This window comes from Nannobrachium achirus (genome assembly GCF_963921795.1).
Source record: "Nannobrachium achirus genome assembly, chromosome: 23".
In the NCBI taxonomy this organism is placed as follows: domain Eukaryota; kingdom Metazoa; phylum Chordata; class Actinopteri; order Myctophiformes; family Myctophidae; genus Nannobrachium; species Nannobrachium achirus.
The window spans coordinates 17,938,014-17,954,856 of NC_137830.1; the positions used below are offsets into that span (position 1 = coordinate 17,938,014).

Sequence of the window (16,843 nt, forward strand, 5' to 3'; positions counted from 1 at the left end):
CACTCGGTGCCGCGCTGCGAGCTTGTATATCTGCTATTTTTCAATAGTTAAAGCATAAAATAATGATACACAATAATGTGTGCCCGTTCTGAATGGGCTAAACATGGACAGGAGATGGGCTGCACAAAGCCACGCCGATACAACCGGCCGGACGCTGTGCAAATGTCTCTGCCCTCCACCTCCCTCGCTTCCCCGCTCCGTCTCCGCCTGTCTCTTTCTCAGGCGCTGGTGTTTGTTCAGTTATTCGCCGTCTGTCTCTCTCTCTCTCTCATCTGTCTGTCTGTCTGTCTGTCTGTCTGTCTACTTTCCCAGGGGTGTCACAAGGGGGGGGGGGGGGGTGGGACTGAGTTACTAGGGCCCTAGGTGGAGGGATCCTTCGTTATTTTATGCTTTAGCTATTGAAATATATCAGATATCTGTGAGCTTGTAGATCTGCTATTTTTGAAAAGTCGTGAAAATGGGTGAAGATCTTTGAATATATGTATCTTTTAAGCGAACATTTGTAACTCAGATTTTGCTTCTGGGGGGTCCCTGGAACTAAATATTTTGAGATGGGCATCCGTGGCCAAATACATATCATTTTGGGGGTCCTTCAACATGAAAAAGTTTGAGCACCACTGACATAGAAACATAGGTTTTTCAAAGAAACCTTAGAAGGATTTGAAATATTGAAAGACGGTGCCGCGCAGTGAGTTTGTAGATCTGCTATTTTTCAATAGTTAAAGCACAAAATAATGTGTTCCCAGTCTAAATGGGCTGAACCCCCTCCCCCTAGAAAATTCATGGGGGCCCCGCAGTGAATCCTTGTACCCAGGGCCCAGAATTTGGTGTGACACCTCTGAGCCTTCCTCACCCCTCTCTCTCTCTCTGAAAAGGGAGCGACATAAGTGAAGAAGACTAGCCTTCCTAGTGTGATGAAGACAGATTTGTGTTTGCTCAGAGATAAGTGGTCTGTCCAGGCCTATTGCTACTTTTGCGCGAGAAGAAAATTGCCTTGAGACGTTCCGGGCAAAGGCCTTAATTGGTCTTTTTCTTGGTGTTAAGAGTGAAAACAAGAGGTAATATATCATCTCTCCAGCACATTTGAATAGCGGGGCCAGCATTCACACGCCTCTCTCTGTCTGTCTTCTGAGCAGGGTATTATTTACTAAAGCGCACTTTGTGCTGCGGACAATAGGCGGATAGTGTTGCACTTCTTGTCCACCTGGGAGGGAAAGAGAGACGCTTTACGGGGCTTGGGAAACGGAGCCGACATTCTTAAGCCGCTTTGGCCCGAACGCAAATCTTTGTCGCTTTTAGATTTGGACCACTTTAACCATTATTTTGTGCTTTAGCTATTGAAAAAATAGCAGATATACAAGCTCACCGCGCGGCACCGAGTACCGCGCTGCGAGCCTGTAGATCTGCTATTTTTGAAAAATTAATTTTGTGCAAGTCTTTGAATATTTTTCGACCCCGATTCTATAAACGTCTTCTAAAATCCTTCTTCTAAATCAGTGGTTCTCAAACATTTTCACGTCAAGGACCCCCAAACTTACATGTGTTTGGCCGCGGACCCCCATCTCAAAACATGTTGGTCCAGGGACCACCCAGAAGACAAATATCTGAGTTGCAAATGTTCGCTTTTAAAAAGATACTGTATATTCAAAGACCTCAAAGACTACAAGCTCACAGCACGACACCAAGTGCCGCGCTGTGAGCTTTTATATCTGCTATGTTTTAATAGTTTAAGCATGAAATAATTCTAAACCTAAATGGGTTAAACTGTAGTGAAGTTATGCAGGGGGGGTACAGGTATATTATACTAAGGCATATTTTCTGGTAAACAAATACCAGACATGGAGACATGTGCCTTTGCATGAGGATGCATTGTAGACACACAATAACCCTGACCCGTAAGGATGAGGTAATGACGTGCTTGTGTTACTGATTCTAAAGCTGCTTCTCATGCTTATTTTATACTGTACTACTGTCTTCAATGTTTTCCAGCCCAAGGAGGACCCCTTAGTTGAGAGAGAGAGAGATGAAGCAGGGACCAACACAACCTTTTCGTAGATTCCATATACCGGTAGTTTCGTTGTTTGACAGCACAATCATCAATCAGCGTATTTTGGATTCATTTCAAATTTGTGCTTTCACTGATATTTAACCACTTGAACCGTCAATACTTAATAAATCTTTCACTCTGTACTTAGTCTGCTCTTGTCCCCCTCAATACCAAACCTCTTTGCCAAAAATAGCCGATCTACAAGCTCACAACGCCTCGCGTTGCGAGGCGTTGTGAGCTTGTAGATCGGCTATTTTTGGCTTAAGTTCTACAAGCTTGTTGTGAGCTTGTAGATCTGCTATTTTTGGCTAAGGTTCTCAGAATATGGATGCTAGGGTTCAAGTGGTTAAAGAAAAAAAAGTTTCTAACACTCAAAGATTTGGAGGACCCCCTAGGGGTCCCGGACCCCCTAGGGGTCCCGGACCCCCTCCACTAATCATCATCAACGTAGATTTAACACTAAACAAGGCTCTAACTCGTTCTCCTGCTACACCATCAACATGTGGAACGCCCTTCCTCAAGCCCTAAAGGAGAGCAAATCCCTAGCCTCCTTCAAAATTGGTATGAAAAGACACCTTCAGACAGCTGCTACCCGTGACTTGTAAATAGATTAAGCCCCCATGCTCCCCCCCCCCCCCCCTTTTTTTTTCTTTTTTCTGCCTTTGTATTTGATGTTATGCTTTTGAAAATGATATTATCCTAGATAAAGTACTATGTTCTATCCGTCTGTCTTTCAATGTTATATGAGATACTTAAAGTGTGGTTCCTGTGGAAATAAGCCTCGGCTTTCTAGGATCTCCTTTTAGTTGACCTTGTACCAGTGATTTGTACCGTCATGAAACTGTACTTTTTTCTATTGCAAACTTCTAATAAATTCTTCAATCAATCAATCAATCAATTGTAGACTCTTGCAATACGTGCTTTGTTTGTACGGCGGTGCAGTTTGCGGTGCAGTTTGCAATCAATGTGTCATGTGTTGTGCACTCATTCCCAGCAGGGTTGCCCGGGGCTCCCGCCACTAGGGGGCCCCAGAAGGCCAACAGACGTTACCACATTGCAATATCAAAGTGAGGCTAGACATGCGGTGACCACAGCAACACCCCTTTGACATCTCAGCAGGAAACCTCAAGGCCCACATGGAACGACCGAGTGTGTGTTCACTGCAGTGCTCTATATGACGGTGACGTGCTGATACAGTACATATCTCTGTGCATATCGTGTCGCTAGGTTAGCCTAAACATACTGTATATGAGTCTTGTCCCACCGTGCACTACTTGACAGTCAAAAACAGTTCCACTTGCAGGGGTTGACACTAAGGTCCCAGAGGCACTTGCCCGTCGGGCAAGTATAGGTCATGTTCTACTTGACCAAAGGTCATGTCCACTTGCCCGAAAAGTAAATCGAATCATCCATTATAAAATGATAGATCAAATTTGAATTCCTGTTCAAATTAACACTTATTTTATTTTAGTAGCTAACCTGCCGACGGTGTTCGGACCAGCGGGAGTTCGAACCATGGGGCAGTCCCCGGGGGGCCCAGACTGCGTCCACTAAGTAGAGTAAGCTTTCAACTGTCCACTGATACTTTTGGTTTGGTGAGGGGCGAAAACGTTTTGTTATTTTTGGACCAGACGAGCAGGTGTTCTGGTTTTGCCTAGGAGGTGCGGAAGTAGAGGAACATAGCGTTAGGGAGAACTCCATCACCGCTATGGACCAGAGCTGGGCAGCCCCCATGTCTACCACTGGGAGCTTCCCAGTACAACCACAGTCTACTAATGTTGGCCAATGGCAGCTACCAGTACGGTTGTGCATCTACTGTTGGGTCACAGGGCGCTTGCCCACAGTTGTTTTAAGAGAAGCGTCCTTGTGGGGGAAAAAAGAAAAGAAATCACCTCTGTTTATCCGACTAAAGCCCTTCCGGAGAGAGACCTCACAGAGCCTTTGTCCCCCACTTTGCCCTGACCGGACCCCAGACAGCGGGGCCAGTCAAAACAAACCACCTCAGCCTCCCACCGTCACACACTATCTCATATACATGGACAGTGAATCACTCACACCCAAACACGCAGCGAACGTTGAGCCATAGGCCTGAGCGCAAATCTGTGTCACGATTCTATAAATGTTCTTCTAAGTCAGTGGTTCTCAAACCTTTTTATGTCAAGGACCCCCAAAATCACATGTATTTGGCCGCGGACCCCCATCTCAAAGCATGTTGTTCCAGGGACCACCCATAAGCAAATATTTGAGTTACAAATGTCCGCTTTTCAAAGGATATATTCAAAAAAAAAAACGAGATTTTTCAAAAATAGCAGATCTACAAGCTCGTATATATCTGGTATTTTCCAATAGTTAAAGCATTACATAATTCTAGGCCTAAATGGGTTTTAACAGCCATGCATACACACACACACACACACACACACACACACACACACACACACACACACACACACACGTACACACACACGCAACCACAAAAACAAACACTCCCACAAACCAGAAACGCACACCACCACCAGTCCCTGCCTGCACAATTCACAAGTGGCTCGGACGATTCCAGCACCATCGGCAGAATCCCCCGCTTCCCCCCCCCCACCCCCATGCAGCGCCCGCTGCTCGTCGGGGCTTTATGAAGTGCTGACGGTCAGCATACGTGCGACATGCCCACACCCACCCACCGCCCAGCCATCTCCCACCCATGGGGCGTCACACCAAATTCTGGGCCCTGGGTACAAGGATTCACACTGTGGGCCCCCGCACAATTATTTTGTGCCTTAACTATTGAAAAATAGCAGATATACAAGCTCACAGCGCGGCACCGAGTGCCGCGCTGCAAGCTTGTAGATCTGCTATTTCTTGAAAAGCCGTGAAAATGTGTCTATTTCAATTTGAACATTTCAAATCCTTCCAAGGATTTTTGACAAAAAACAATGTTTCTATGTCAGTGTCAACCTTTTCATGTGAAGGACCCCCAAAATGATATGTATTTGGCCACGGACCCCCATCTCAAAATATTTAATTCCATGGACGCCCAGACGTAAAATCTTAGTTACAAATGTTCGCTTAAAAAAAATACATATATTCAACGGTTTGCACAACTTTTCAAAAATAGCAGATCTACAAGCTCGCAGCGCGGCACTCGGTGCCGCGCTGTGAGCTTGTATATCTGCTATTTTTCAATAGCTAAAGTATACAATAACCTTGGGCCCTGGTAACTCAGTCCCACTTTTCCCCCCCCCTTGTGACACCCCTGCTCCCACGGACGCCCTGGGGGGGATCCATTGTCCCGGGACGTGCTGTTTACTGGTGGGAGAATGCTGAAACGGCAGTGCTGCTCTCTATGGGGCTTTTAAGCCGTGACATCATTTTGTAGGCAGAGGAGAATCTGCCCCCAGAGCATTTTCTGTCCCTCGCTATTTAAAAAAACAACGACTAAAAAATAACGACTAAAATATAATTCTAACACTTTCCTTTCAACAACAAAGAGAAGAAAAATGTGTAAATAGTAAAAATAGTAAAAAGATTCACAGAAACTGGGGGCAGAAATTCTCCTCTGCCTACAAAATGATGTCATACTTAACAGCCCCATAGGGGGCACGCTGAGGACACGCAGCATAAAGAAACGTAAATGTAAAAGATCTTTGAGGGTGGTGGGAGTTCCCTATTTCTACCCTTTTCCTAAATTTCCACCGCACACACTGTTGGTCACCAAGAGTGTAGACTGAACTGTGGTTCTGAAAGTGGGGTCACGTTCACCACCCATGGGGTCTTTTAGGGCAGTGGTCCTCAACCTTTTCAGCCCGCGACCCCCAAAATAATCATATTGGACATGGGGACCCCCCACCCTGACGAGCAATAAGAGGTATACGGTTCTATTGTGAAAATAGCAGATCTACATAGATAGATACCTTTATTATCCCAAGGGGGAAATTTACATGCTCGTAGATCACCTATTTTCACAATAGACCGTTTGTCAGCCTTCTGATTGGTCCCTGAGACTCCCTGACTGGCCAACCAGAAAAAACATTCACTTTTTGCTATCGGGGGTGGAGTTTGTGCAGTGGAGAATGTTGCTTCAGCCTTTCAAAAACTGTCCGCAGTGCGCGACACGGAGATCGGCCGGTACGGTGATAGCGACGGCAAGCGTCAAGCGATCTCGCTCATCATAACGAATAAGCTTCAACAAACTAGTTCACATGTACCTTATCAATGGTCTAAGAGTCACGATTGGGTACATATAATTTAAATGGGCAGAATTACGAAAAGCCAGCCTATTATGTGAGGAGAAACATTCTCTCTGTCCTCTTCCTAGTACCCAAGATGCAATGCGCTTCTCTTTCTATCTCTGATCCAGAGGATTAAACTAATTAAAACATTTATTTTTCGGGGGAAAACTACTGTTTTGCTATGTAATTACTGTACCTTTTTCTTCCCTTTTTATTAATATCACGTAGATGTGTTTTTTGTGGTACTTTATATAGCTGTAATGAGGCTATGAAGGGAAAAAAAATCGCATCCACTACCACTATAAAAGAATCTGCAAAGAGGATTCTGTCCCACTGGGATTAAACAAATTAAAACATATATTTTCGGGTAAATCCCCTGTTTTGCAATGTAACTACTGTACCTTTGTCTTCCCTTTTTATTAATATCACCTAGGTGTTTTTCCTTTGGTACTTTATATAGCTGTAATGAGGCTATGAAGGGGGGAAAAAATCCCATCCACTTCCACTATAAAAACAATCTGCCCAGGGTTAATGTCCCATCATAGTAACAGGGCAGAATGGGGCGGGATTTGCAAAAGGGTTTATTCTAATATTTGACTAACGCAAAAATGGGGGTCAACCTCCTACTAATTGCAACAAAACCAAACTCAGCTGATTTTTTATCCTCAATATGGTTGCATTTCTGTGCAACAACTAGGACCAGTCTCTTAAAGAGAAGCTGTGAAGAATTTGATCTCCAATGATTCTTACGGAATACTTCATGCCAAGAGTGAAAGCTTGATCCTAAGCGACTTATAATAAGCAAGATAATATGTCAGTACATCAACAACAATATAACAAATGCATAGGAATATCAATCTAGAAAAAACAATAACATAGGTAGACCATGCACCTAATCAGTAAAAAACGTTTCTAAAACCTAAAAAATGCTAACTAGCTTCATGTACATGTATGGTCAATGAGTGTTACAGTAGTGCTATGGGTTTAGGTGGAGTCTGAAGACGTGCGTCTTCAGTCCACGGTAGAAGCTAGGGAGTGTGTATGTAGTTCTAAGTGCAACAGGGAGTTTATTCCACAGTTTGGGGGCCAGGAGGGCAAATTGTCGAGGACGAGTGGATTTTTGTCCTGGGGTTTTTAGCGAGGGTTCTGTCAGCATCCCTGTGTTGGCTGATCTGAGTGAACAGGTGGGGTTGTAGGGGTTGATCAGGTTTTGGAGGTATGGAGGAGCCATACCTCCAGGGTTGTGTAGCTATTCAATAATTGAATAGCTACACAACCCTGACATTCGTAGCCTGACCCAGACAGAAGACACAGCCCATCTCCACTCCATTTTTCCTATTCAGCTTAAGTGACTCCGCTGAACCTAATATTGCAGCTTCAGGCACTATCACATAACAGAAAACATCTCTCAAAGGGTGAGAGAGTTAGCTCTTCCATGCTAAAACAAGACCATCTGAAGAAAAAAATCCCAGTTAGTGAAATGACCCAAAATGGACGTTGCTTTCCGTCTGGCTCTTCAAAATAAAAGCGCAGTTGATGGGCCGAAATCCTGGCACTCTACGCTTGGGCAATTAAAAAAATCAAACCACTTAAAGTGTTAAGTGGCTTAATGTGCAGGCTATATAAGCTGTGTCAGTCTTAGTGATGCTCATTGTGTGAAGCTGTGCATAGAGAGCATAACAGATTTTTACCACGATGTATCCGTGAAGAATTTAGTTTTGTTTGTTAGTGTATTAAAGTCAAAATAAAAGACACTGTGCATCAGATCTGAAGCTTTTTTGCACAGTTTTGGAGTGTGTTGACTAGTTACATTACTGCTGACTGGTCTGGAACCAAATATAATGCGGGCATATTTTTTTGCGTGTTGCAACATTTTGCCAGGTGTTTGGACTGCCAAGGGCTGGGTTAGTTGTTGGATGAATGCCCTTGGCTGTGTGCGTGTGTGTGCATGTGTGTGTGTGCGTAAATGTGTGTGTGTGTGTGTGTGTGTGTGTGTGTGTGTGCCTGAATGTGTGTGTTGTCGGAGGTCATCTTCATCACAAGCCATGGGCGCAGCCAGAGCAGAGAGCCCTGCAGGCCACATCCATATGGAGTGTGTGTGTGTGCGTGCGTGCGTGCGTGCGTGCGTGCGTGCGTGCGTGCGTGTGTGCGTGTGCGCGCGCGCGCGTGTGTGTTATGCCTGAGGTCTAAAGATAGATAGATACCTTTATTATCCCAAAGGGGAAAATCAGTCGCCCGGAGGCAGCACAGCAGTTTAAGGATATTTACAAAGTTACAGAGAAGTATGGAAAGAAAGAAATTGAACAGTGTACAGTAAAGAGCAAGGTACACCAAAGAAAGGAAACGACAACTATAAAGAGGTGGCAGCATAGTTTTGTGCTTTTTCTGTTTTGTATGTGTCTATGGAGTTAACATTACTCTGATAGAACCCCAGGTGTGGTTATAATATGCAAATATGTCTTCCCTGTGTATTTTTGTTTACTTCCTGAAAGCTGAAAGATTGAGAGCCAATCGGAATACACCGCTTTAATGACAACAATAATTATCCCCTCCCCCTTTTTACCATACAACAACAGCTGTGGGTGGGGCTAACTTCAGCTGGGTCACCACCCACCTGACAACCAGGTATACTTAATGAACAGGTGGGTTGTGGCATAATTTTAACACTTTCTGTACACTTATTTGAAAAACATCTTCCTCCAAGTATAATCATAATAGCTGATGATCATGTTTTAGGGGGGGAATCACGGCACCTCGTCTTTAAAGGGGTAGTTCACCCCCAAAACGACTTATTTTCTATTGATTACTCATGCCATGGAAACTGAGGTCTATTCATTTATTTATTTTTTATTTTATTTGTTACTGATACTGTCAGTGTTATGTGTGCACTAAACAACATTTCATTTTATGTTCTCATACAGTGACGTATAAACATCTTATCTTATCTTATCTTGAGTTCAATAATATACATATATATTTTTTGTTTTAGTCGCATTCCTAAGACAATAATTTCATCAAAATAAAAGATTCCGGATTGCGACCCAAATGCATTTGGGTCCCCGTCTGGAAACAACGGGGGTACATTTACGAAAATCAAAATGTTGTCTTAGGAATGCGGGAAAAAGAAAAAAAAAAAAAAAAGAAAAAAAAAAAAAAAAAAAAAAAATATATATATATATATATATATATATATATATATATATATATATATATATATATATATATATATATCAAACATATCATTTTCCAAATGTCTGTCTGAGTGAGTGTCTGTCTGTCTGTCTGTCTGTCTGTCTGTCTGTCTGAGTGAGTGTCTGTCACAGCGTTTCTCCTCAGTGGCTGGAGCAATTGATCTGAAATCGCATCACCATTAGCATATGAACACACCTGACATAACTGTGAAGCCCGTTTGTCACTTTCACAAATCATATGCTGTATATTAGCATTTTTATGGTGTATCTATATCTATTCTGCATCTAGCTTGAGGCATATCTATTCTGCATCTAGCATGAGGCAACATGTTTAACCAGCTCTGTGTGTGTGTGTGTGTGTGTGTGTGTGTGTGTGTGTGTGTGTGTGTGTGCGTGTGTGTGTGTGTGTGTGTGTGTGTGTGTGTGTGTGTGTGTGTGCAGGCGGGTGGGCGGGCGGGCGGGCGTGGTTGTCTGGCCCTGTTACAGATTTTGTCCAAAAATCATGCAGATCGGTACACAGTATCTCTGTAGCCATTAAACGAAACGGGTATTTCATACATTGATGCTCCTACATATTATCATGCAAGCACCAGTTAAAGTTACTTTCCATCCCTCATATACTGTGTGCACAGTGCACATCCCATAACCCACACACTGCACATCATTTCGGAGCTCATATCTTTGAACGGGTAAGGGCTAGTATATATTATTGAACTCAAGTCTCCATCCTATCCAGGGCATGAGTAATCAATATAAAATAAGTCATTTTGGGGGTGAACTACTCCTTTAAGATACAAAACAAAATAAACAGGAGTACAATGAGAAAGAGAGTGAGATTGAAAAGGAGAGATGGATGAAGAGACAGAACAGACAGACAGAGACAGACAAGTAGAAAGATTAGATGGGCAGATAGGCATCCAGCTGCTGTAGATCGATAAGCGCATCACGTACAGTAGTTACAGTAATGCACATACTAATGCAGGATGAAGGCAGGGTGGTTATGAAATATTAAAACGTTTTTTCCCTACAGCTAAAAAGCTATCCTTGTCCTTATTATGTAACAGTAGAATACGGAAATCCAATCATTCGAAAAGCTTTCAATTGAGTTACGCAGGTCATCGTTTATGTCGCAAAGTGGGTCCTTGGGGGGGTGTCCGGGGTGTCCTTAGTTACTGTACATGATTGTTGGTTAGGTCCCCAGTTAAAATATGGTTATTTTGGGGGTCGCGGCCTGAAAAGGTTGAGAACCAATGGCCTAATACGTACAAAACTGGGGGTCTTGAAATGAAAAAGCTTTGAGGACCACTGGTTTGTCAGACTGCTCTAAGGCTGTGGTGGGTACAGACAGAACGTGCATTTTGTGTCTAATACTGTGAATTTGAACAATTGATAACAAAAAAACACTGAATTTGGAGCGCGAAACTCTCTATATAAACTGTCACTTAATAATTGTTGAGGGGGGGAAAGGCAGTAAAATCAATAGTCATCCTGGTTTTAATACAATGTTTGGATCAGGGCAATATGAGAGGGCTTCTAGTATCGATAGCGGCCACATAAACCCGTCTTGGCCTGTAAACTATAAACTACAGCCATTCTCATTGGTATGCCTCGCTGCCAACGCTAGGTTAAAAGGTATTGACGAATAGCTACGAACACGTGGCCTCGGTACGTGACTATCGGCCTAAGTGTGACATGACTTATTGTGTGTGTACGTGCCGTGTGTGCATGTGTGTGTGTGTGTGTGCGTGTGTGTGTGTGTGTGCGTGTGTGTGTGTGTGTGTGTGTGTGTGTGTGTGTGTGTGTGTGTGTGTGTGTGTGTGTGTGTGTGTGATTACGTGTGTGCGTGCATGCGTAATCTTTATATCTGTCCCTATAAACTGCTAAACGCCTCTGTGTCTGCATGATCTTAATTGTGAAAGCCTTGTCGTTATACACACACAGCCTTGTCGTTATATACACACACACACACACACACACACACACACACACACACACACACACACACACACACACACACACACACACACACACACGCACACACACACTCTGTGTGGGCATGCGTGCACGCGAACGCACAACTGTGATTATTTTTAACCTGACATATTGCTGACGTAAAAGGCATACACATGTGTGGCTGCACACATACTTGGGATGGGAGCCATCATGTGGGATTTCTGCTGCAGGGGGCAATTTGTCACTATCTTACATTACTCTCTCTCTCTCCCTCCCTCTGTCTCTCTCTCATATCGTCGTTGTCGGGCTGAAACCTCGTCTCTCCAAGTTTCAAATGTGTACGTTCTTTCGCAAAGTAAAGCTCTGCTTCACCATACAAGGCCGTTGCACAAAAGTAGTGAAAACAGCAGATCTACAAGCACACAACGCCTCGCGGTGCGAGGCGTTGTGTGCTTGTAGATCGGCTGTTTTCACTAGTTTAAATCATTTTAAAATTATAAATGCAAAACGAACGGTTTTGGACATAAAAGGTTTCCACCCGACAACGACGATATGCTATCTTCCATTTAAAAGCCGTTTAGACCGGGAACGCAAATCTGTGTCACTGTAGATTTTAACCACTTTAACCATTGTTTAACGCTATAACTATTGAAAAATAGCAGATATACAAGCTCACAGCGCGGCACCGAGTGCACCGAGTGTTCGCTTTCAAAAAGATATTTTTCAAAAACCATCTTTCAAAAATCTACAAGCTTGCAGCTGTGAGCTTGTATATCTGCATTTTTTCAATAGTTAAAGCATTAAATCATTTTAGGCTTAATTTGTATAAAATAAAATTGGGGTCCCAGCGATATATAAATGCCATTAAACGGGGGTCAGTAGCCTAACGACTTTCAAACTGGGAGTCCTTGACATTCAAATGGTTGAGAATCACTGCTAGATAGCTAGATATTATCTTAGCATATATCGGTATCGGTTAATATCGGTATCGGAAATACATTTGGAGAGGTAGAGAGAGAGGACTGGTGGAGATACAGTAGAGCAGGGTTTCCCAAACCCTTTTGTCTCAGGGCACCCCATAAATATGTTTTAAATCCGAGGCACCCCTACATTATAGGCACCCCTACATTATAATTTTCACTCCCAGCGCCTTATATTTATAGCATATTGTCGTTGTCGAGTGGAAACCTTGTATGTCCAAAACCGTTCGTTTTGTATTTATCATCTATAAAATGTACTAAACTACGCACACATACTACGCACACAACGCCTCGCGATGCGAGGCGTTGTGTGCTTGTAGATCGGCTGCTTTCACTAGTTTTGTGCGACAGTCTTGTATGATGAAGCGGGGCTTTTCTTTACCAAAAGACGTACACATTTGAAACTTGGAGGTTTCTGCCCGACAGTGACGATATTTTAGTGATTATGTTGCGAGGAAAACATTGAGATAATAACTGACTGAAAATAACTTTGTACTTCAAGTTTAAAATTATACTAAATATTTTTTTTTATTTTTTGTCCAAATAAATTCCAAATATTATCAAATTATCTCGCGGCACCTCTGGACTGCCGTCACGGTACCCCAGGGTGCCCCGTCACCCACTTTGAAAACTCCTGCTGTAGAGATCGACAGAGAGGCAGAGGGAGAGAAGAGGACAGGTGGAGATACAGCAGTAGGTGAATGAGAGAGGAGGGTGTGATGGATGGGGGATGGGCAGCATGGCGGCCGGCCGGTGGCAGGGAGACGGCTTGCCACCCACCACCCATCTGTTCACAGGGATATTGCTCATAGAGGGAGGTGCAGAGGAGGGAGGGGGGAGGCTAGAGAGGAGAGGAGAGGCTACATTTTTTCAAGCCATAACAAGACATAGTTCAGGGTATAAATATAGAATTCACCACAGGATTCTGGTGATGGCTAGAATTAATTGAGCTGCAGAATGCGTCCTGATTGCATGCCAGGGCTGTCGCGATTATGACTTTTTACATGCCGATTAATTGTCACTCAAATAATTGCGATTAACGATTGAATTGTGTTTTTGTCGTCGACGATTACATTTCTGTTTGGCTTGTAGGCTTTGAAGTTGCACATGGCAGATATGACACATGACCTAAATATACAAAGAGATTATTGACATAATTTGACGACTTTATACTTGAAAAAGGACATTGATAGTGGAAATAGCCGATCTACAAGCTCTGCGGCGCGTTGTGAGCTTGTAGATCTGCTATTTCCACTATTTTCTTAAATGTTTGAAAATACACTTTTCAACATGTAAACGAGTATGACAAAATAACCGTGATTATGTCAAATAATTGCGATTAGACGATTATGTAATAATTGTGACAGGCCTATTGCATGCTACAATTGGACATTGCCATTTCAGTCTCCAGAAGTAAATGTTTGCATGCCCCTGAGGTGATCTTGAAAGATCCCTCTCCATTTTGAATGCCAAAACTGCTGAATCGTTAAAACTATAAATATCCGGGACTAATGCTTGCATATCATAGAATAACTGTCATTGCGATTCTTATCCATGCTGTAACTGTGCTGTGCTGTGCAGCCATAGTGTAGTAGTGGGGGGGTTAATGGTTCAATTGTAATGTTGAGTTATGTAATACTTCATGTGCCGCTGCATACTGGCCTTGCTTTAACTAGTGAGACTGCAGTATCACTCCTGAAATTGTTTACTAAGGGTTTTCTACTCCAGTCTTTGCATGGTTGCAGTTTAAACACCATGACACAAGAATATGGTGTGTTTTAAGGCAAATGTAGTTCTTCTAATGTAAGTGTTTTCACCTGGAAATGGAAAAGTCAAATACCGCTGGCCATCCAAATTGTGGTAACAACAGGCTGCTAGCAGGTATGATTGTCATAGTATAATTATAACACCGATAGGTAGGGATAGAGCTCGAAAAAAGGGCCTGCTACAAACTCGATAACACATTTATTGAGTACCCGGTATCAATAAGCTTTTGGATTGTCAACCTTGTTATCGAGCATAGCGGCCCATGATGTCATGTTTAAACAATCAAGACAAGAGGCGATCAAGAAAATATTACAGTACTATTCATCTAATGAATGATTGTTTTAATGATATTTAATGATAATATTTGTTACTTTTGTCACTGTCATCCTCATAGATGGCATGGTGGTCAGCCACAAACTCACAGTCACAACAACTGGCCAATAAAAAAAGATACCAGTTCTGTTCAGAATTTGTCGTCTCATGTCTTTTCACAAAATATTAGAAAACGCTCAATAGTGGGCTTGATAAAAGCCCTGCTCAATAAGCAGGATTGATAAGGTGCTCGTTATCAATTAACAAGCTCCATCCCTACATATACTGTAGGTAGGCAAAATATGGGCACAGCATGGCAGGATAGTATTATTATGCTTCCATATTCCATCTGCCTTCATGAGACTGTAACTCTGCACCTGTCTCTCTATTTGCGACCGCCAAGTCGCAGTTACTATGAAAACCTGCAGCTCATATCCGTCCGTCTGTCACGCTGGTATAGCGCCCCCAGCTGTGGCCAATCAGCGACGCGCCACACGATAGGTAACGAGCCACGCCACTGTGGGTAATCAGTGTGTGTTGTGTGTATTAGTCTCACACACACACACACACACACACACACACACACACACACACACACACACACACACACACACACAGGCACTCCTCGCCCTTTCGGCGTGCTACTTGCTCACTCGAGGTCATTTTAATTCAAATTTAATTATGCAAAAGCATACACGTTTCTCTTTCTGAGTGACCCCCCCCCTCTCTCCCTATCTGTCCGTCCGTCCGTCTGTCCATCTGTCTGTCTGTCCCCGTGTGTATATGACATATGGCATATGAGTGTTGAGCAGTAGGTGGGTAGTGGGTACTGCCAGGCTCCGTGACTCCTGATGGGAAGTACATTTCTGTCTGCCACGATCTCGCCATCAGCCCACCCTGGGAAAAGTCACACTGGCTAATCATATTGTCCTGTCACCTCGGCTGGGTGTGTGCATGCTGTCACACTGTACCATCAAAACAAAACACCCTAAATACATTATCACTCTGAATATTTGACTCTTGGATCCTGTTATATGATTGAAAAACATGTCAGCCGGTATCACGATTGTAGCTAAATTGGATCAGTCGATGTCTGAGTTGCTCAAGGTCCAGTGCTAGACTTCTGTTAAAAGACTTGTACAGTACAATGACTCAACACAACTCACTCTTAACCAGTAGTGCTTTCGAGGCCGGATGTGACCGGACGCTGTGTGGCCATTATATTTCCCACATGCATGCGCATGGACGGCACGGAACAGTGCTGTGCATGCTAGAACGTGTCACCATAGATTCGAGTGACGACGTGCCATATAATATAATGCATAATTGAATTAAATGAAACTAGAAAATAAAATCTTAAGTAACAATGCAAATTTAATTAAGACTAGAAAACATAGTTTTTGTTTTACCACCATTAGATCTGCTGAGATCCGTTCTTTCTAAATAGCCTCTAGAGGTGCGCGTGCACGTGACCGTCCACCCTGAAAAGAAAATCCCAAAGCACCACTGCTCGTAACGTACTTGTGCAGATCACTTTGTCTCCGCCAGGCCGAAAGGCAGAGCCAAGTTGTTTTTCACCCTGACGGCTGTGTGTAAGTGTGTGTTTGTTACAAGCTAATCTCCAGCACTGTTGGCCCAGTCACTGCGAAACTGTGCACACACACTCCCTGGATGCCAATTCAGAACCTCTACCCCTAATGTTTTACTCCTACAGATTTTGTCCAAACATCACACAAATTGGTAGACAGTATCTCTAAAGTCATGTCATCAACATGTACAGTATAATGTATCTGTCCGATTTTCAAAATTCCATCCTGATTGGCAAAGATTGGCTACGTTTTCAACAACATGCCTAAAAATCATAAACGCAGCGTGCGATTTCCACTAACCTTTGCACACACATTCCCACTATAGGCCGAGGAAATAATGCCACTTGAAAATGTTCAAATCAGCCTCAGAGCTGCATGGTGGCGCATTTACACGTGATGGCATTTGGCTTTTTCGAATCCAGTGATTAACGACTTAACTAAACTATAACACCTGTGTATGGTGACACAAACATCCATTAAGGAAATTAAAACGCCTTTCCACGGTTGCTGACCTTGCTTCAGGTCCTCCTTCAGCCGTCAGCTTACAGTATGCTGTAGCCTCCTCTGTCTTATGGAAGGTCTGTGGTCTCCTCTGTCTTATAGAAGGGAATCAAACCTGCAACACAGAGGAACAGCATTGTGTTATGTTATAGTTTACAGTTTAGGCATTTAGCAGACGCTTTTAATCCAAAGCAAAGCGACTTACAATAAGCAGGTAATACATCACTATAATAAACAAGATATGTCCATCAACAGCAATATAACAAACTAGAGGTTC

General features: G+C 43.2%; 1 protein-coding gene across 3 annotated transcripts in view; it reads right to left on the minus strand.

The window, feature by feature from the left end:
- Positions 1–16,843, minus strand: part of LOC308309201 (neuronal cell adhesion molecule-like) — a gene marked incomplete at its 3' end in the record, with an annotated part of 156,937 nt that overhangs the window by 79,993 nt on the left and 60,101 nt on the right. For all 3 annotated transcript variants that reach the window (XM_080754697.1, XM_080754696.1, XM_080754698.1), the window contains exon 2: positions 16,578–16,681. The remainder of the gene's footprint in view (positions 1–16,577; positions 16,682–16,843) is intronic.